Below are 23,102 nucleotides of genomic sequence, written 5' to 3' on the forward strand. Positions count from 1 at the left end.
CACAATAAACTTAAAAAATGTCTGAATATTAGTGGTTTTTAATGACAACCTTTTTGCGTTAAAAATAGGATAGATAGATAGATAGATAGATAGATAGATAGATAGATAGATGCGAAAGCCCTCACTCACTCATCACTAATTCTCTTACTTACCGATATGTTAGAAAGCTGAAATTTAACATAGGTATTCTTCAGGGGAAAAATAGGAAAACTAGGCAATTAGGATTTTAACAAACCTCCCCTAAAGGGATGAAAAGGGGGTTGACATAATGACATCATTACAGATGCGTGGCTTGCATTGTGTGAATGATAACACCCAAATGCACAATCAGATCAAAATTTGGATTGCACCTCCAATGTGTAGAATTTAATAAACTGCAAAACTGGTCCTGTCACTTTTTATACCGAATCTCTCACTCACTCACTGACTGACTCATCACTAATTCTCTTACTTCCCGATATGTTAAGAAGATGAGATTCTTCAGGTGGGAAATAAGAAAATGACATAATTAGTTTTTTAATAATCCTCTCCTAAGGGAATGAAAAGGGGGTTGACAATAATGACATCATTACCGATGTGTGGCTTGTGTTGTGTGAACGATAACGCCCAAACGGACAATCGGATCAAAATTTGGATTGCACCTCCAGTGTGTAGAATTTCATAAACTACAAACATGTTCCTGTCACTTTGTACCAAATCTCTCACTCACTCACTGACTGACTGACTCATCCTTATTATCTTAATTAATTAGGAAGCTTATTAATTAGGAAGCTGAAATTTAACATACAGTAGATATTCTTCAGGTGGAAAGTAGGTAAACTACATAATCAGATTTTTAATAATCCTCAACTAAGGGGATGAAAAGGGGGTTGACATAATGACATTATTACTGATGCGTGGCTTGCGTCGCCTGAACAATAACGCCCAAATGGATAATTGGATCAAAATTTGGATTGCACCTCCAGTGTGTAGGATTTAATAAACTACAAAAATGGTCCTGTCACTTTTTACTGTATCAGCTACGGGTGCTCCTCGGGTAACACCAAGATCATGGATTAATAGTTACTTACATTAAGACATCTCAAATTTACATCTTTATAGATTTACCACATTTTTAACACTCATTTATATGTACAACTGTGAAAATCAGAAACTCCTGTGCGAAGAACTGGTAGAACAGCTAGTATATAATAAGGAGTAAGTGGTGGTGTGATACATTCATATGTTATTGAGTCAACCCTGAATTGTTTTGATTAGATAATAAAATTAGTCCCATTTTGACATTAAGCTGGTTTGATATTTTGGGAAATTAACTTCTAAAAACTTATAACACCAGATAAAATAAAATCAATGTTTTAAAAGATGATTTAAGAGGCAAAAGTAATTTCTAAATGTGTAATTACTAGAATTTCTGCTATTTTTAATGTGTTTTTTGGGACTAGTTGTTACAATCCAACACTGTAAAAGACAATTTTGTCACAAATTCCAAATTTCTTCAATGTGACCCATGTAAACTGATTCACCATCTGCAAAATACTGACATTCATAGAAATGTACTGAAACTTTTCCCCTTAGCCCTAATAAATCACATTTTTTATAGATCCAATGTAAAAAAAACTCCATGAAACTGTATTTTTTCCTAAGGGTGCACATTGTATTATACAAAAAAGATGCTATACTCTCTATTGAGTTGCTCTTTTCATTACAGTAATTGTGCCAGATTTCTTATATGTTTGTTTGGCTCAGAGTGCTACATCTTGTGCATCCAGGTGTCCATAGAGAACCAAAGTTCCCAGCGCATCTGGCCACAGCATAAAGTTACTGAGCCAGCACTCACTTACTGTACCTGTTGTTGGCAAAAGGCATAAAACTAAAGTTGTAAGAACACTCTGAATTCTCCATGAATAAACTATATCAGGGGGAGAAGGAGCTTCAGGAAACTAGGGGAGGAAGGGATAAAAGTCATTTCAATTTAATCTCATTTAAAAAGACATAACTAATAAATTTGTATGGACTGTGCTGCAGGAGATGCAGGCTAGAGTCGATAGTGGTTTAATTCCTATTGAAACCATTGAAAAGCCTGAACAACAAAGACCCTAGTCTGATTATCCCCTAGAGCTAAAGAACATTCTAAGGAGGTGTCAATCACTTATTATTCCAGGATTGAACAAATGCAAAATCTTGACTGGAACAAATGCTTCCAACAGGGTAGAACTCAGGGTTACATTTGCCTTTTGTTCCCAACCTAGCAGTTGGCATGTATTTGTCTTCCCCCAGTACGACCACCCAGGAAGCCTTGTTTGGAGACTGCCTTGGAGTGAGAGATGGCTGGTGAAACAGTCTTATCAAGCGCTACTTTATAGGTGTTGCCAGTAAGACTGGTACATGGGAGACTTTCTTCAGATGAAGAAATATGTGGGGAGTTAGCCAAGTACTGTCATTTGACTGCCAAAATATCCTTGTGCTTAGAAAATAACTGCTTTTCCAATTTTGTTTAGACATTGTTGGTATTTCCTAGAAAACTGAATCAAAATTAGAAAAAAAAAATCTAAATTCTTGAATGAATAAATGCGCTGTATTAGTGTAAGTGACAGCAGCTATGTTTTATTGATTTTCTAAAATTAGTTTTACTTTTTTTAAAGTTACACTTTTTGTTTTTGTGTATACGTTCTGTGTATATATGTATACCTACTGTTTTAATAAAAATTATATTTAAAAAAAAGTTGCACTTTGTACGTTTTGATGATACAGTGCTGACAATGCATTCTATTTTCAGAGGTAAATTTCAGAAGTATTAATCAGTTATCTATAAAATCTTTTTTTACACAGTGTTTATTCAGCGGGAAAAATATATCTCCCATTAATCAGTTATCAAGCTACAGGTAAAATGACTGCTGTAAGTGAAAGGTGCGGTGCTTGCATTAAGCGGAGTGTAATCTCAAGTGCAAGGCAAATGAAGTCATATATTTATGTAAGAAAATGGATGCAGAGGAGAGTTAAAACAGCCCACTCCGCCCGGGCTATAAAGAATGCATGGTGCCGGCGATACAAAGTCACGGAGGCGGGAGGACATACTGCTCTGTTCCTGGACTTCCTTGCAGTGGCAGTTGCAGGTCACTAGGGGAGCCACATCAGCTGCCACCACTAAACACTATCAAACATTGCTGAGGGTGGCTCCCCTATTTGAATAATGGACTCTAAAACTGCCACTGGCAAGGACGTGCAGCCTTATGGTTCAGGAAATGTTGTGATGAGTCAGTGGTATTTGCCTTTTATATATATAGATTTCAGATATACGTACTTAACCAACCTATTTCGAGTCAGGAGGGGATAGTGTCTCAGTTATCAGGCGTTAACCTATCACTTGAACTAAACATTGCCGAACCTCTCAGAGAGCAATAGGAGGAAAAGAGACAAAGATATTTTGACTCTTAAAATAATTAAAGGAAAGCTTGATAGTCAGCAACTGCTTATCTTCTTATCTGCTGTGTAAAGGGTACCGACAGCTCTCCCAGCGACCTTAAGTGTTGTACAAAAATCTTTACCTTTTTACCACAAAGGAGGAGCCCTAAGGAGAGTGAGAAGCTAAGCAAGGAGACCTAGGGCCCTTTTTGAGTTAGCCTATTCCTGCAAACCTTACATATGTAACATACAGTGGGCGGAGCTTGGTCAGTCTTCCCAGCATTTATAGCACTGAGCAGGGCAGCATCAGAGGCGGGACGGGGCAGAGAAGGAGGCAAATTATTCTCCTCAGTACCAGCTTTTTGACAGCATCAATCTGGGCAAGGCCCAACCAGAGGAGTGGCTTGGCAAAGATTGGCAGTGGTGGGCGGAGCATGTCCTGTCGTAAGTCTAATTAGTTTACCAGGACTTCAAATTTAAAGTTATATGCACGGAAATATGTGAAATTCCCTAACGAGCTTTATAAAAGTATGGTACAGGTGTGCCTGATTGCTGGGAGCTCTTGCTCCAATACCTAGACCGGACCAGCATGGATGGGATCTCATGTATGAAATTGCAGGGTATTTCTGTGTATCAACAGCAATACAATACTATAATTTCCAACCGCCAGATAATCTTTAACACAACATTAAAGAGATAATCTGCTGTGTCCCAACACCTCCCTGGGCTTCCTCTTGGTCCAGCCCTAAACCTAGGTCACCTTAGACCGGGGCACCCAAACTGTTGCCCTGTCCTGCAAACACCCGGGGTGGCATCCAGACTGGACTGCCACATATCCTCCCCCTAAGCTTCGAGCCTACGGGTGAAGCTGAGTCCTTCTTTGGCGCACATACCTGCTCGCCAATCTCAGCAGGCGTATCCCTTTTTGGGTTGGTCTCTCTCCGAGTCCGTCTCCCCCCCTCTTGCTTCACCCCACAGGGCTCTGCTCCTTTTGAGGAGAGGAACTTCCTTGAAAGGGCATCTGCATTGCCCTGCAATCGTCCTGCTCTATGCTGGACCTTGAAGCGGTACGGCTGGAGGGCAAGGAACCACCGTGTTACCCGGGCGTTGGTCTCCTTATTTAGGCACATCCACTGGATCGGAGCATGATCGGTGATTAAGGTGAACTCCCGTCCCAGGAGATAGTACCTCAGAGTCTCCACTGCCCACTTGATAGCCAGGTATTCCTGCTCTACCGTGGTATATCACTGTTCCCTAGGCAGTAGTTTCTTGCTGAGGCAGAGGACTGGTTTTTTTTTACCCACCTACCTCCTGAGACAACACTGCACCGAGGCCTGTTCCTGAAGCATCCGTCTGCAGGATGAACCTTTAACCGAAGTCCAGGGCTATCAACACTGGTGCTTTACACAGGGCACTTTTTAAGTCCTTCCAGGCCTCAAATACCTGAAACGTCCACACAAGCTTGTCCAGACTTTGCTTTTTCAAGCAATCAGTGAGCGGGGCTACTCTGGTTGCAAAGTTCAGGATAAACTTGCGGTAATATCCCACCAGGCCTAAGAAGGCCCTGAGTTGGGTTTTCTCTCAGGCCTTGGCCAGGCAGCAACCGCCTCCACTTTATTGACCTGAGGCTTGATTTGGCCCCGCCCACCACGTACCCCAAGTACTTAGCCTCCAACATACCTATCGCACACTTCTCTGGGTTGGCCGCGAGGCCGTGGAAGCACAGAGACTTTAATACAGCTTCCACTTTGACCAGATGAGACTCCCAGTTGTCGCTGAAGATAACAATGTCATCTAGGTACGCGGCTGCTTACTTCCAGTGGAGCTGGAGGAGCTTATTCCTAGCCCGTGGAACGTGGCTGGGACCCCGTGACGACCAAATGGCAAGCCTCGATGCTGAAACAGCCATCTGGGGTGGAAAAAGCCATTTTGGCAGCCTCAGTAAGGGGAATCTGCCAATAGCCCTTAGTAAGGTCAAGAATGGTCAGGTATTGGCTTTGGGCCAGTTGCTTGATCATCTCATCAATGCGTGGTATGTGGTAGGCATCAAATTTAGATACTTGGTTCAACCTGCGGAAGTGGTTGCAGAACCGCAGTGCTCCGGACGGCTTGGGAACCAGCACTATGGGGTTATTCCACCCGCTGGAGGACTCTTCAGTAACCCCAGGCATAACATTTCCTCCACTTCCTTGCGTACTGCGTCCCTCTTTGCCTCGGGTATCCGGTACGGCTGCAGATTGAACACTACCCCTGCTTGATGATCTTTGTCCTCCCTGGAATTGATGACATCTAAATTTCTCCTGACCATGCCTTGAGCTTGACGCGTCTTGACCTCATCGAGCAACCTGTCAATCTGAACCGCACATGTCGAGATCTTGGCCACTCTTGCAGTTGCTGTCTCTGAACTTTCCTTCCAGGGCTTCAGCAGATTTATATGGTAGCTCTGTGTAAGCTTTCGCTTTCCCGGTTGGCTCACACGATAAGTCACTGGTCCCACGGCTTCGAGCACTGTATATGGTCCTTTCCAATGGGCATAAAGCTTGCCCTCCACTGTGGGTACCAGGACCAAGACCTTGTCTCCAGGGTTAAAACTCAATTTCTCAGCTGGGACATCATAATGACGTTTCTGCCAAGACTGAGCCTGAGTCATATGGTCCCTGACCAACGGAGCTATCTGCTGGAACCACCCATAGAGCTGGTGAATGAACTGTACTACATTTGGCTCCGGGGATGCTCCCATCCCTCCTTGAGGAGGTCCAGGATTTCCCGGGGCTGTCTGCCGTACAACAGTTTAAAGGGGCTGAAGCCCGTAGAGGACTGGGGAACCTCTCAGATGGCGAACATCAGAAAAGGTAGGAGCTTGTCCCAATCGCTTTTGTCCTGGGTGACTGCCCTCCTGAGCATCTGCTTGAGTGTGTGGTTAAAACGCTCCACCAAGCCATCAGTCTGCGGATGATACACTGATGTGCAAATCTTCTTAACCCCCAGCAGCCGATATAGGTCGCTCATCGGCCGGGACATAAAGGGGGTCCCCTGGTCAGTGAGGACCTCCTTAGGTATGCCCAGGCAGGAGAATATCAGCAATAGTTCTTTGGAAATGGTTGCTTTCTTCACATTTCTTAGAGGGATGGCTTCAGGGTATCGTGTGGCATAATCAAGGAGGACTAAGATATACTGATGTCCCCTTGCTGATTTTTCTACTGGCCCCACAATATCCATCTTGATTCTTTCAAAGAGAATGGAAATTACCGGAAGAGGGATGAGGGGAGCTCTTTACTTGGGCTTTGGTGCGGTACGCTGGCAGATGGGACACTCCTGACAGTACTTTGCTACCGACACTCGGTTTTCCGGCCAGAAAAACCGCTGCTGTATCCTCTGCAGAGTTTTCTCCTCCCCCAAATGTCCTCCCCACAACTGTGAATGAGCAGCTTCCAGGACCAGAGGCTGATAGACCCATGGTACTATAAGCTGCTCAACTTTCTTACCCCGTTCCTCAACAACCCTATATAGTAAATCCTTCTCTACTATGAAATAAGGGCTGCCCCCCCCCCCCCGGATAAGGGCGAATACATTTTCCCATTATAAGTACAAATTTTCTGGAAAGCATTTGCGAGGTTCGGGTCTTCCTGCTGGTCTCGTCCGAAATCCATGACCGTTCTTAATGTCCTTTCGTCACTTGCCTCCTCCGGATTGGTTGGCTCTTCTGGCGTAGACGTACTGACTCCACACACACACTCGGTTCCCGAGGACTTACTTGATCTTCGAGCCACAAAGCTGGGAGAGGAAGGCAGCTCCTCCAGTTGAAATGCCAACAGTTTTGATAGGCCAGGGAAATCTCGCCCCAGTATCAAAGGATAGGGTGAGCGCGGGGCGACAGCTGCCACCAGCTGGATTGTCCGCCCCCGATGTTGTACTGTAAACCGCACTCTGGGGTACTTGCAGTGGCACCATGGACGCAGAGCACCTCAACTGCACGTAAGAGTTGGTCAGCGCCTTCAGGGACCAACCCCGTGGAGATAATTGACAATTCACACTCGGTAACGACAAGTGCCTGAATTGGCCGTGCTGTGATTTGGAGGGTCACCTGGAATCGGGAGGGCACAGACGAACCTTTGCTTCCGACACAGCTGTAGGCTGGTTGCCCTGATTTCCCTGCTCCACACTCCATAGGCTCAGGTTGTTTGGTACAGTCCTTTCAGATGTGGCCCTGTTCCCCGCACTCATAACAGACGACCGGATTGGTCCGGGTCCCTGTTTCCGAGTTTGATGGGTCCGGGGTCTTGGGACTGGTCGAGTCTCTCGGTCTGAGGGTTTAGCCATTTTCCCCAGCGCAGCATATCTCTCCATTGCAGTGGCTAAGTCCTCCATATTTTGAGGGTCAGCCTGGAGAACCCACCTCTGCATGCCTCTGTCTAAGACCCGCACACAGTGGTCTATGGCTACAGTCTCCACCACTTGGGCAGCCGTATTCCTTTCCGGCTGAAGCTAAGACCTCGCCATTTTTAGAAGTTAAGCCAGCTGGATTTGAGAATTCTCTGTCGAAGTCCATTGCCAGTCCTGAAACTGTTGGGCTTTGCAGGCCTTGGTTATGCTGATGCGACCCAGTATAACAGCTTTAAGCTGTGAGTAGGTGGATGCTTGGTCCGCTGGGAGTTCATGGTACATTTTCTGGGGATCCCCCGTCAAATATGGGGCCAGCTTATTCGCCCAGCTATCCTCTGCCCATCCCAGGCGTGCAGCCGCGCGCTCAAAGGTCCCCAGGTAGGCTTCCACATTGTCTGAGGGAGACATCTTTTGCAATGGCCTAGGCTCCTGGGGATGCTGTCGCAGGAGACCTACTTCATCATGAATCAGGCACAGGGTTTCCTGCTGAGCCTGTACTTGTGTTTGGAGAAGCTGCATCTGGGATTGTTGCCCCGCAGCCACATTAGTTAGGGCCCTTAACAACTCCTCCATGGTGGACGGGATGGATGAACGATATATGAATCTCGCTTCCCTTAACATGTACCACCAAACCACAATTCAACAACAACAAAAAACACACACAAAAAAAACTTTTTTTAAAACTAATTGACACACACACACACCTTGGCTGGTTACTAACCTGACCAGAGGAAGTTTGCAGAGTCTGTGGAGACTGTCACGGCTCCAGCGGGTCCTGCAACCGCTGGGTTCCTGCTGCGCTTGGTACATCCAGCAGAGTGTCCCTGTTTGGGTGCCAATTTGTAACACGCGACCTTCCCCCAGACACAACGCTGACACAGTTGTATAAAAGAAAAGCAGTGCGTTTGCTTCCACAGCACAGTAAACAGACTTTTCACAGCATGTTCAAGGGGTACCTCAATTAGGCACTGGTTCACAAACAGCATGTACACATTCTCAGGCTCCCTGTCTCTAACCGACTGGCCCACCCTCTATCGCCTGGCCACTTGTTGGCATCAGGAGCCCTGAGCCCTTGCCCTAACGAGCTTTATAAAAGTATGGCACAGGTGTGCCTGATTGCTGGGAGCGCTTGCTCCAATACCTGGACTGGACCTACATGGAGGGGATCTAGTATATGAATTTGCAGGGTATTTCTGTGTATCAACAGCAATACAATACTATAATTTCCAACTGCCAGATAATCTTTGACACAACATTAAAGAGACAACCTGCTGTGTCCCAACACCTCCCTGGGCTGGCACTTTTCTTGTTGTGTGTTTTGGTTCTAATTCCACTTTCGTGTTTTGGTTTTGGCTTGGTTTTGCAAAAACTACCCTTTTCGTGTTTCGGTTCTGGTTTTGGTTTTGGATCTGGATGTTTTTTGAAAAAACAACAACATAAAAACAGCTAAAATCACAGAATTTGAGGGTAATTTTGCTCCTACGGTATTATTAACCTCAATAACATTCATTTCCACTCATTTCCAGTCTATTCTGAACACCTCACAATATTGTTTTAAGCCTAAAAGTTGCACCGAGGTGGCTGTATGACTAAGCTAAGGGACACAAGTGTGCGGCACAAACACCTGACACATCTAGGAGTGGCACTGCAGTTGTAGACAAGATGCCACTATTCAAAAACTAGTCCCCAAACAGCACATGATGCAAAGAAGAAAAGAGGTGCAATTAGGTAGCTGGATGGCCAAGCTAAGCGACACAAGTGTGCGGCACAAATACCTTTCACATCTAGGAGTGGCACTGCAGTGGCAGACAGGATGGCAGATTTAAAAAATAGGCCCCTAACAGAACATGATGCAAAGAAGAAAAAGAGGTGCAATTAGGTAGCTGTATGACTAAGCTAAGCGAGACAAGTGTGCGGCACAAACACCTGGCCCATCTAGGAGCGGCACTGCAGTGGCAGACAGGATGGCACTTTAAAAAACTAGTCCCCAAACAGCACATGATGCAAAGAAGAAAAAGAGGTGCAAGATGGAACTGTCCTTGGGCCCTCCCACCCACTCTTATGTTGTATAAACAGGACATGCACAATTTAACACACCAATCATTTCAGGAACAGGGTCTGCCAAACAAATGTGGCTGAAATAACTGGTTTGTTTGGGCCCCACCAAAAAAGAAGCAATCAATCTCTACTTGCACAAACTGGCTCTACAGAGGCAAGATGTCGACCTCATCCTCCGATTCCTCACCCCTTTCACTGTGTACATCCTCCTCCTCACAGAGTATTAATTCGTCCTTACTGGAATCCACCATCACAGGTCCCTGTGTACTTTCTGGAGGCAATTGCTGGTAAGATCTCCACGGAGGAATTTATAATTCATTTTGATGAACATCATCTTCTCCACATTTTGTGGAAGTAACCTCCTACGCCGATCGCTGACAAGGTGACCGGCTGCACTAAACACTCTTTCGGAGTACACACTGGAGGGGGGGCAACTTAAATAAAATAAAGCCAGTTTGTGCAAGGGCATCCAAATTGCCTTTTTTTCTGCTAGTATACATTCGGACTGTCTGACGTGCCTACTTGGATGCTGTCACTCATATATTCCTCCACCATTTTTTCAATGGTGACAGAATCATATGCAGTGACAGTAGACATGTCAGTAATCATTGGCAGGTCCTTCAGTCCGGACCAGATGTCAGCTTTCGCTCCTGACTGCCCAGCATCACCGCCAGCGGGTGGGTTAGGAAATCTTATCCTTTTCCTTGCAGCCCCAGTGGCGGGAGAAATTGAAGGTTGAGCTGTTGATGGGTCACGTTCCACTTGAGTGGACAATTTACTAACCAGCAGGTCTTTGCACCTCTGCACACTTGTGTCTGCTGGAAAGAGAGATACAACGTAGGTTTAAACCTAGGATCGAGCACGGTGGCCAAAATGTAGTGTTCTGATTTCAACAGATTGACCACCCGTGAATCCTGGCAAAGCGAATGAAAGGCTCCATCCACAAGTCCCACATACTTTGCGGAATCGCTCCATCTTATCTCCTCCTTCAAATTCTCCAGCTGCTTCTGCAAAAGCCTGATGAGGGGAATGACCTGACTCAAGCTGGCAGTGTCTGAACTGACCTCACGTGTGGCAAGTTCGAAGGGTTGGAGAACCTTGCACAAGACGGAAATCATTCTCCGCTGCTCTTGAGTCAGGTGCATTACCCCTCTTTTGCCTATATCGTAGGTGGATGTATAGGCTTGAATGGCCTTTTGCTGCTCCTCCATCCTCTAAAGCATATAGAGTGTTGAATTCCACCTCGTTACCACCTCTTGCTTCAGTTGATGGCAGGGCAGGTTCAGGAGTGTTTGCTGGCGCTACAGTCTTCGGCACGCAGTGGCAGATTGCCGAAAGTGGCCCACAATTTTTTGGGCCACCAACAGCATCTCCTGCACAACCCTGTCATTTTTCAAAAAATTCTGCACCACCAAATTAATTGTATGTGCAAAACATGGGACATGCTGGAATTTGCCCAGATGTAATGCACGCACAATATTCGTGGCGTTGTCCGATATCACAAAGCCCCAGGAGAGTCCAATTGGGGTAAGCCATTCTGCAATGATGTTCCTCAGTTTCTGTAAGAGGTTGTCAGCTGTGTGCCTCTTACGGAAAGCGGTGATACATAGCGTAGCCTGCCTAGGAATGAGTTGGCATTTGCGAGATGCTGCTACTGGTGCCGCTGCTGCTGTTGTTGCTGCGGGAGGCAATACATCTACCCAGTGGGCTGTCACAGTCATAAAGTCCTTAGTCTTCCCTGCTCCACTTGTCCACATGTCTGTGGTTAAATGGACACTGGATACAACCGCATTTTGTAGGACACTGGTGACTCTTTTTCTGACGTCTGTGTACATTCTCTGTATCGCCTGCCTAAAGAAGTGGAACCTAGATAGGATTTGATACCGGGGACACAGTACCTCAAACAATTCTCTAAGTCCCACTGAACTAATGGCGGATACCAGATGCACGCCTAACACCAACATAGCTGTCAAGGCCTCAGTTATCCGCTTTGCAAAAGGATGTCTGCTGTCACATTTCATCTTCCTCACAAAGGACTTTTGGACAGTCACTGGAAGTAGTACAAATGTTCTTCCGACTTCCCCTCTGGGATGACAATCGACTCCCAGCAGCAGCAGCAACAGCAGGTTTACCACTCAAGGATCCTCCGGAGGAATCCCGGTTAGGAAAGGACTCCTCAGTCTTGACAGTGACATGGCCTGCAGGACTACTGATGCTCCTGACTGAGGACGAAGTTGACGTTGAGGGAGTTGGTGGTGTGGCTTGCAGGAGCTTGGGTACAGGAGAAAGAAGGGATTTAGGTGTCAGTGGAATGCTTACGCTCTTACCCAAAGTTTCACAACTTGACACTGACTTATGATGAATACGCTGCAGGTGACGTATAAGGGAGGATGTTCCTTGGTGGATAACATTCTTACCCCTACTTATTACAGATTGACAGAGGCAACAGATGGCTTGACACCTGTTGTCCGAATTTGTGGAGAAATAATTCCACACCAAAGAGGTGGGTTTTTTGATAGTTTGCCCAGGCATCACAATGGGCTTCTTCATCCCATGGACAACAGGTGTCTCCCCCAGTGCCTGACAAACCACATCACCATCAGAATCATCACCATCAACTTCCTCCTCAGTGCCAGCAACACCCACATCCTCATCCTGGCGTACTTCAACAGTGACATCTTCAATTTCAATATCAGGAACTGGACTGTGGGTTCTCCTTCCAGCCTTGTAAGGGGGCGTGCAAATGGTGGAAGGAGCCACCTCTTCCCATCCAGTGTTGGGAAGGTCAGGCATCACAACCGCTGACATACTTGGACTCTCCTTGGGGATTTGTGATACCATCTCAAAACGCACAGTTCTTTTCTGTGCTCTTTCCAGCTTAACTCTTTTAATTTTTCTAGCGGGAGGATGAGCGCTTCCATCGTCATGAGAAGCTGAACCACTAGCCATGAACATAGGCCAGGGCCTCAGCCGCTCCTTGCCACTTTGTGTCGTAAATGGCATATTGGCAAGTTTACGTTTCTCCTCAGACGATTTAAATTTATTTTTTTGGTTCTTTTTACTGAACTTTGGCTTTTTGGATTTTACATACCCTCTACTACGACATTGGGCATTGGCCTTGGCAGACGACGTTGATGGCATTTCATCGTCTATGTCATGGCTAGTGGCAGCAGCTTCAGCACTAGGAGGAAGTGGTTCTTGATCTTTCCCTATTTTATCCTCAAATTTTTGATCTCCATTAATTTTTGGGAGTTATATAAGACAATATGCAGCACAGGAATGACTGGAATGACTGATGGCCAGGACACTACCACTGGTCTGATGCAGCCAACACAGCAACACTGTAATGGACTTGTTGTTATTATTATTATTATATGGCAGCACTGGACATATAGCAGCAGTGTATACCACTGTGACTGCCTGGTCACTGGAATGACTGATGGCCAGGACACTACCACTGGTCTGATGCAGCACAACACAGCAACACTGTAAGTGACTTGTTGTTGTTGTTATTATTATTATTATTATTATTATTATTATACGGCAGCACTGGACATATAGCAGCAGTGTATACCACTGTGACTGCCTGGTCACTGGAATGACTGATGGCCAGGACACTACCACTGGTCTGATGCAGCACAACACAAAAACACTGTAAGGGACTTATACAGCTACACTGGATATATGGCAGCCGAGGACACCACCACTGTGACTGGTCACTGGACCGATGCTGCACAAGACACTTCCCCTGGTCTAATGCAGGACAACACAGCACCACTGAAAGGGACTTATACAGCTACACTGGATATATGGCAGCAGAGAACACCACCACTGTGACTGGTCACTGGACAGAGGCTGCACAAGAGAGACACTACCCCTGGTCTGATGCAAGACAACACAGTAAAAATGCAAGGGACTTATACAGCAGCCAGCAGCACTGGGGACATATAGCAGCAGAGGACACAAACGCTGTGACTGGCTGGACTGATGCAGCACAATGCACAATACACTGACTACACTGGACTGGACTGAGCAGCACAAGACTCGCCACCTCACTTTCCCGCCCACACAGACACGTCCTCTTAATACACTCTCCGAGACTGGAGTGAAAATGGCCGCGATGCACGGCTCCTTATATGGAATCCACATCCCGCGAGAATCCGACAGCAGGATGATGACGTGTTGCCTCGTTCGGGTTTCCGAGTCAGGCGGGAATACCCGAGCCGGACTCGGGTAGGGAGGTTCGGTAGGGTTCGGATCTCAGGGATCCGAACCCGCTCATCTCTATTTTATATATATATATATATATATATATATATATATATACAGAAGAGATGTCCGGCACTCCAAAAACTTTAAAGTCAACTTGTCTGGGTGCCCTTCCTGAGGTAATGCAGGGCAAAGGAGAATGGATGGCACTCCAGCAAACAAATGAATACTCAGGAAACCAGGTTAATAGCCGGCTATTAACCTGGTTTCCTGAGTATTCATTTGTTTGCTGGAGTGCCATCCATTCTCCTTTGCCCTATATATATATATATATATATATAACAAGAAGTGGAGTAACAGGCACTCTCAGTATGTTCAACCACGGGGTGCCTTCCAATGAAGGAAATAGCGTTAATGCAGTCCCCTGGGTGTAGCTATGTAAACTCAACCACCCTCCAGGGACCAGGCGGCACTCCACAGATTTTTTTGAGAAAAATAGCTTTTATATATAAAGTCAAAAGTTCAAGACATAGTGCAAAAACAAACCTTGTTTTGCACTATGTATTGAACTTTTGACTTTATATATAAAAGCTATTTTTCTCAAAAAAATCCGTGGAGTGCCGCCTGGTCCCTGGAGGGTGGTTGAGTTTACATAGCTACACCCAGGGGACTGCATAAACGCTATATATATATATATATATATATATATATATATATATTATATGTACAAAATGATGAGTACAAAAAAGATGAGATATGGGCACTATATCGTGCATGAAAACGTTTTAATCACATAAACACTTTCAAAGCATCCAGGCACTAGTAGCAAAAAGACTTGTCAGCCAAACCCCCCTCCCACCCCCCCAACCGGTTTCGGCAACAGACTTTGTCAGGAGGTTGATGTGGCTGACGCGGAGGTTATCTTTCACAAGGTGCTTAACCAATCACTGAGACACATAATCCGTGATCGCATCCTACTAACAAATTACTTTGTAACAAGAAACATATCACAAATAACTTTTAAAAATTTGTTTGCAATATGGTAACAGTACAAAACCTGTGAATTTAAACAGGATAAAACATCAATATTGCAATAACATTCTATTCATATCATATTTCCTACAATAGAATTCACAAGCTTTATAGAAAACTTTTTTTAAAACACACACAAAGCAGTTTCTGATATGTCGAGCCATAAAGCTACTTAAACGTATATAAATTAATCTACGATATGAACAGATTGTTATTGCAATACTGATGTTCTTCTAGCCTGTTAAAATTCTCACTTTTTGTACTGTTACGATATTGTAACTTTTTATTAGTTATTTGTGATGTTTGTTGTTACAAAGTAATTTGTTAGTGGGGCGCCATCACAGATGATGTGTCTCAGTGATTGGTTAAGCACTATGTAAATGAGAGCCTCCGCGTCAGCCACACCAGCCTCCTGATGAAGTCTGTTGATGAAACCGGTTGGGGCGTGGTTTGGCTGACATGTCTTCCACCCAGGTGATGTCCTTCTCTGATCTGTGGAACGAGTCCTGACTTGCGTCCGGCAGGGTGCTGACGGCGGCACAGTGTGCAGGTCCCGGTAAAAACAGCAGCGGTGATGGACGGTTACACCAGACTGGTGTAGTATTATAACATGTGGTAATCAGCCCACAATGTTTATTTTATTGGTACGAGTCTTTTTACTACCAGTGCCTGGATGCTTTTAAAGTGTTTATGTGATTAAAATGTTTACATGCACGATATAGTGCCCCCATCTCATCTTTTTGTACAGATCTTTATCATCCCATGGATTCAGGCATCAAAGGGAGCTGCGGAAATTAAACTTTGAAGTCCTTGTGCTTACATATTTTGGAACTTTAGAGTAATTACTCTTTATACATGGGATTCATTTTTATGCAAATTATACTGATTGGCTGCAACACAGGTGTGCTAGATGGATAAGTGAAGCACACTGTTTTTTATTGTGTGTGTGTGTATATATATATATATCCACTGTTGCTGCGAAAGCAGAACTGCACGTCACTCCATTGAATGAAAAAAAGCCTTTAATGAGCTTCTGAGTTCAAAACATCACGTCATGCAAAGTGAAAAAACAGCCTGCCTGTAATATCTACGGCTCGTTTTGGGACCTAGCATGGTCCCTTCGTCAGGATAGAATGCGGCTGCTATGGTCAGTGATGAAAGACATGCTGTGATCTGGTCACTGCTAAGTCTAAAGGCCTTTACTCATTTCTTTTTCTCTTATGTCCTAGGGGATACTGGGAATCCATTTGGTACCATGGGGTATAGACGGGTCCACAAGGAGCAATGGGCACTATAGAAGTTTCATTGTGTGTGCTGGCTCCTCCCTCTATGCCCCTTCTACCAGATTCAGTTTAGAAAATGTGCCAGGAGGAGCCAGTCACATCTCTGGAAGCTCCTGAAGAGTTTTCTGCATTTATTTTAAAAGTTTATTTTCAGGCAGGACTGGAAGGCCCCAGCCTGCCTGCTTTGTGGGACTTAGGGGAAGGAATGGCCAAACCTCACTAAGGGTTAATGATCCCGTTCCCCTCTGACAGGATGCTAGCTCCTGAGCGAACTATTCGCAAGCCCCACCACGATGAGCCTACATTCCCATAGCATGCTGCCACCCCTAACAGAGCCAGAAAAATGAAGAGTGGTGAGTACTAAGCCGGTGTCCCAGTTAGAGGGTAGCCGGTCATTATGGTGGCGTGAGGGTACGGAGATGCACGGCTTCTAAATGGGGCAGACTGAGTCTCCTGACTAAGTACACTATAGAGTACACAGGGGTGTGGCATGAGGGTCCCCGGTGGCCAGCATACCGGCATCGGGATCCTGACCGCCGGCTCACTGCTCACCATGCTGCAGGAATGGTGGCATGCCACGCGCGCCACGCTATCTATTCTCCCTCCAGGGGGGTTGTGGACCCCCAAGAGGGAGAAAAGGTGTCGGTATGCTTGTTGTTGGGATTCTGGCGCCGGTATACAGTGCGCCGGGATCCCAACAACCAGTATACTGAATACCACCCGTACACAGTACCCAGTCTGGCAATACAGCCATAAAAGGGGGCTTACTACATTTTGTGCACACAAGACACATACAGTAAAATCCAGTATAAAGAAGAGCGGGAAGACCGCGCACCATTGAAGTGGCGGGGCTTCACTATGAGCGGATCCAGCAGCTCACAAGCGCCATTTTCCCTACAGCAGCTAACACAGACGCTGACTGACAGGGACACGCAGCTCCTACGGAAAGCCTCCAGTTTACCTCAACGGTTCCAGGGGGTTATAGCAGGGGGGAAGCGATTTCCAGTGTACTAAGTCCCTAATCTAGGTACTTAGGGGGTCATTCCGAGTTGATCGCTAGCTGCCGTTGTTTGCTGCATAGCGATCAGTGAAAAAAATGGCTAATCTGCACATGCGTATGCTCCGCAATGTGCACGCGTGCCATACAGGTACAAAGTCCATTGTGGTTTTGCACTGGTTCTAGTGACGATTCCAATCGCACAGACGGCCGCAAGGTGATTGACAGAAAGAGGGCATTTATGGGTGTCAACTGACCGTTTTCAGGGAGTGCTTAGAAAAACGCAGGCGTGTCGGGGGAAAATGCAGGCATGGCTGGGCTTTCGCTGGATGTGTGACGTCAAAAGCCATCCATCCGTTGTTAGAATCAACGCACAGGATAAGTAACTACAGGGCTGGTCTTGTTTTGCACAAACAGATTTTGCAGGCACTCTGCTGCACAGGCATTCGCACTTCTGCAAAGCGAAAATACACTCCCCGGTGGGTGGCGACAATGCGTTTGCACGGCTGCTAAAAACTGCTAGCGAGTGATCAACTCGGAATGACCCCCTTAGTCTGCGACCCAGCTAAGCTTGGCATTAGCAATAAGGGAACCATGTGCTGGTTCCATACTCTGTCTGTGTCTCTCTGGAAGGACTCTTTGTGGTTTAATTGTGCTTTTAACCTTTTCCTGTGTGTGTGATTTCACTACTGCAGTATGTCAGGCAAAGAGTGTGTTTCATGTAAGGTACAGTGTTCCTCTTCTCCAGGGGGTTCACTAGTGTATACTCAATGTAGTATCCCTTCCCAGACTAGTGGGGCAGAACCAGCATGGCTGGACTCCATTAGGTGAATGATTTCCACCATTTCTACAAAATTATCTCGTAATGAGAAAGAGATGCAATACTTAAGGCAGTCTATGGATGAGTTTATCAAAAAGGACTCAGTACCCAGTCCAGCGTCTCAGTCCTCTACCATTTGTACGCAAAAACATACCTTGGCCCATATACTACATTCTGACTCTGATGATTTAGGGTCAGAAATAGAGGACGGAGTTGAAGTTAAATCAAATATATCTGTATTGTCTTATTAATTATGCTATGGTTCTTAATACTGTACTACGTTCCCTTTAAACAGTGTCTTATTTCAACACTTGAACATCATTTGATTAGGTGTTTACGTGGCTAGTAGCAAGGCCTTTGTGTAGATAACCAGTGCTCAATGATATTGTATGAGACTTTGTGGCAGAACAAGAAGGACATGTTTTGTGAAATCTGATGAACCTTCACTTTGGACAACAACACGTTATTATGAACAAGAATGACCTTTATGACAACGAAGCCTATTAGAGAACCTAATTGTTATATATAGGACAGTGGTTCCCAAACTATGTGCCGTAGCTCCCTGGGGTGCCTCGGGACACTTGCAGGGGTGCCTTGGATTGGTGGTCCAGGACCAATTCAAATTATTTATGGTCAATATAATAGGCAAAACTAGTGCTAGTAGCTATCAGTCATAAAATATGGGGATAAACAGAAGCAAATCTTGTCCCTCACCACACAATTGAGCCTAAGGATGACATATAAACACAATCTACTTAATTTAATATTTCTTTCAAAATTTCTCAATAAGAAATTTTTGGCCTGGGGGTGCCGTGAAAAAAATTCTGATACTCTAGGGCGCCGTGATTAAAAAAAGTTTGGAAACCACTGGTATAGGAGAATCAAGATTCATGGACAAGTCTGCCATCTTGTGGATAATACCACTCTCTTTAATTAGCTAATCTGACCATATTTGGCATTTCCCCTTCTCATTCATCAACCAATGTATCTCCATGATTTGATCTACAGTATATGTACGACTTGTTTGTAAATAAGCTATGGATAATTGTATAATGTGTTGGTATAAATTAGTGATGTGCACCGGAAATTTTTCGGGTTTTGGATTCGGTTCCGCGGCCCTGTTTTGGATTCGGACGTGTTTTGGCAAAACCTCCCTTAAAATTTTTTGTCGGATTCGGGTGTTTTTTTTCGAAAACCCCTCAAAAACAGCTTAAATCATAGCATTTGGGGGTAATTTTGATCCCATAGTATTATTAACATCAATAACCATAATTGCCAGTCATTTCCAGTCTATTCTGAACACCTCACAATATTATTTTTAGTCCTAAAATTTACACTGAGGTCGCTGGATGACTAAGCTAAGTGACCCAAGTGGCCGGCACAAACACCTGGCCCATCTAGGAGTGGCACTGCAGTGTCAGACAGGATGGCACTTAAAAAAAAATTGGCCCCAAACATCACATGATGCAAAGATAAAAAAAAAAAAAGAGGTGCAAGATGGAATTGTCCTTGGGCCCTCCCACCCACCCTTATGTTGTATAAACAGGACATGCACACTTTAACAAACCCATCATTTCAGCCACAGGGTCTGCCACACGACTGTGGCTGAAATGACTGGTTGGATTGGGACCCAACCAAAAAAGAAGCAATCAATCTCTCCTTGCAATAACTGGCTCTACAGAGGCAAGATGTTGACCTCATCATCCTCCTCCGATTCCTCCCCCCTTTCACTGTGTACATCCCTCTCCTCACAGAGTATTAATTCATCCCCACTGGAATCCACCATCACAGGTACCTGTGTACTTTCTGGAGGCAATTGCTGGTAAATGTCTCCACGGAGGAATTGATTATAATTCATTTTGATGAACATCATCTTCTCCACATTTTGTGGAAGTAACCTCCTACGCCGATCGCTGACAAGGTGACCGGCTGCACTAAACACTCTTTCGGATTACACGCTGGAGGGGGAACAACTTAGGTAAAATAAAGCCAGTTTGTGCAAGGGCCTCCAAATTGCCTCTTTTTCCTGCCAGTATATGTACGGACTGTCTGATGTGCCTACTTGGATGCTGTCACTCATATAATCCTCCACCATTCTTTCAATGGTGACAGAATCATATGCAGTGACGGTAGACAACATGTCAGTAATCGTTGGCAAGTCCTTCACTACGGACCAGATGTCCGTTTTCGCTCCTGACTGCCCTGCATCACCGCCAGCGGGTGGTTTTAGAAATTTGATCCTTTTCCTGGCAGCTCCAGTGGCGGTAGAAAATGAAGGAGGAGCTGTTGGCGGGTCACGTTCCACTTGACTTGACAATTGTCTCACCAGCAGGTCTTTGAACATCTGCAGACTTGTGTCTGCCGGAAAGAGAGATACAACGTAGGCTTTAAACCTAGGATCGAGCACGGTGGCCAAAATGTAGTGCTCTGATTTCAACAGATTGACCACCCGTGAATCCTGGTTAAGCGAATGAAGGGCTCCATCCACAAGTCCCACATGCCTAGCGGAATCGCTCCATTTTAGCTCCTCCTTCAATCTCTCCAGCTGCTTCTGCAAAAGCCTGATGAGGGGAATGACCTGACTCAGGCTGGCAGTGTCTGAACTGACTTCACGTGTGGCAAGTTCAAAGGGTTGCAGAACCTTACACAACGTTGAAATCATTCTCCACTGCGCTTAAGTCAGGTGCATTCCCCCTCCTTTGCCTATATCGTAGGCAGATGTATAGGCTTGAATGGCCTTTTGCTGCTCCTCCATCCTCTGAAGCATATAGAGTGTTGAATTCCACCTCGTTACCACCTCTTGTTTCAGTTGATGGCAGGGCAGGTTCAGGAGTGTTTGCTGTCGCTCCAGTCTTCGGCATGCAGTGACAGAATGTCAAAAGTGGCCCGCAATTTTTCAGGCCACTGACAGCATCTCCTGTACACCCCTGTCATTTTTACAAAAATTTTGCACCACCGAATTAATTGTATGTGCAAAACATGGGACGTGTTGGAACTTGCCCAGTTGTAATGCACGGTGGTGTTGTCCGATATCACAAATCCCCAGGAGAGTCTAAGTGGGGTAAGCCAATGCGCGATAATGTCCCTTAGTTTTCAGAGGCAACGGTGTGCCTTTTACGGAAAGCGGTGATACACAGCGTAGCCTGCCTAGAAACGAGTTTGGATTTGCAAGATGCTGCTACTGGTGCCGCTGCTGCAGTTTTTGTTGCGGGAGGCAATCATCTATCCAGTGGGTTGTCACAGTCCTATAGTACTTAGTCTGCCCTGTTCCACTTGTCCACATGTCCGTGGTTAAGTGGACACTGGATACAACCGCATTTTGTAGGACAATGGCGACACTTTTTCTGACGTCTCTGTAAATTCTCGGTATCGCCTGCCTAGTGAAGAGGAACCTAGATGGGATTTAGTAGCTGGGACACAATACCTCCATCAATTGTCTAAATCCCACTGCACTAATGGCAGATACCGGATGCACGTCTAACACCAACATAAGTGTCAAGGCCTCAGTTATCCACTTTGCAACAGGATGACTGCTGTCATAATTCATCTTCCTCACAAAGGACTGTTGGACAGTCAATTGCTTAGTTGAAGTAGTACAAGTGGTTTTCCAACTTCCCCTCTGGGATGACGATCGACTCCCAGCTGCAACAACAGCAGTGGCAGCAACAGCAGGCGTACCACTCAAGGATCCTCTGGAGGAATCCCGGTTAGGAGAGGACTTGTCAGTCTTGCCAGGAACATGGCCTGCAGGACTACTGACATTCATGGCTGAGGAGGAATTTGACGTCGAGGGAGTTGATGGTGTGGCTTGCAGGAGCTTGGGTACAAGAGAAAGAAGGGATTTAGGTGTCGGTGGAGCCAACGTTTCACTGATACTGACTTCTGATGAATGTGCTGCAGGTGATGTACTATATAAGGGAGGATGTTCCTAAGTGGTTAACATCCTTACCCCTACTTATTACAAATTGACAGAGGCAACACACAGCTTGACACCTGTTGTCCGGATTTGTGGAGAAATAATTCCACACCGAAGAGGTAGCTTTTTTTGGTATTTTGCCCAGGCATCACAATGGGCTTCTTCATCCCATGGACAACAGGTGTCTCCACCAGTACCTCATTTAAACAAACCACATCACCATCAGAATCCTCATCGTCAACTTCCTCCTCAGCGCCAGCAACACCCATATCCTTATCCTGGTGTACTTCAACAGTGACATCTTCAATTTGAATATCAGAAACTGGACTGTGGGTGCTACATCCAGCACTTGCAGGGGGTGTGCAAAATGGTGGAAGGAGCCACCTCTTCCCATCCAGTGTTGGGAAGGTCAGACATCGCAACCGCTGACACACTTGGACTCTCCTTGGGAATTTGTGATACCATCTCAGAACTAGTAATGTGCACCGGACATTTTTCGGGTTTTGTGTTTTGGTTTTGGTTCCGCAGCCGTGTTTTGGATTCGGACGCATTTTGGCAATTTTGTCGGATTCGGGTGTGTTTTGTATTTGGGTGTTTTTTTACAAAAAACCCTCAAAAACAGCTTAAATCATAGAATTTGGGGGTAATTTTGATCCCATAGTATTATTAACCTCAATAACCATAATTTCCACTCATTTCCAGTCTATTCTGAACACCTCACAATATTATTTTTAGTCCTAAAATTTGCACCGAGGTCGCTGGATGACTAAGCTAAGCGACCCAAGTGGCCGACACAAACACCTGGCCCATCTAGGAGTGGCACTGCAGTGTCAGACAGGATGGCAGATGTATAAAATAGTCCCCAAACAGCACATGATGCAAAGAGAAAAAGAGGTGCAATGAGGTAGCTGTGTGACTAAGCTAAGCGACCCAAGTGGCCGACACAAACACCTGGCCCATCTAGGAGTGGCACTGCAGTTTTCTAGCAAGAGGATGAGTGCT

Source organism: Pseudophryne corroboree, chromosome 12 (genome assembly GCF_028390025.1).
Source record: "Pseudophryne corroboree isolate aPseCor3 chromosome 12, aPseCor3.hap2, whole genome shotgun sequence".
NCBI classification, from domain to species: domain Eukaryota; kingdom Metazoa; phylum Chordata; class Amphibia; order Anura; family Myobatrachidae; genus Pseudophryne; species Pseudophryne corroboree.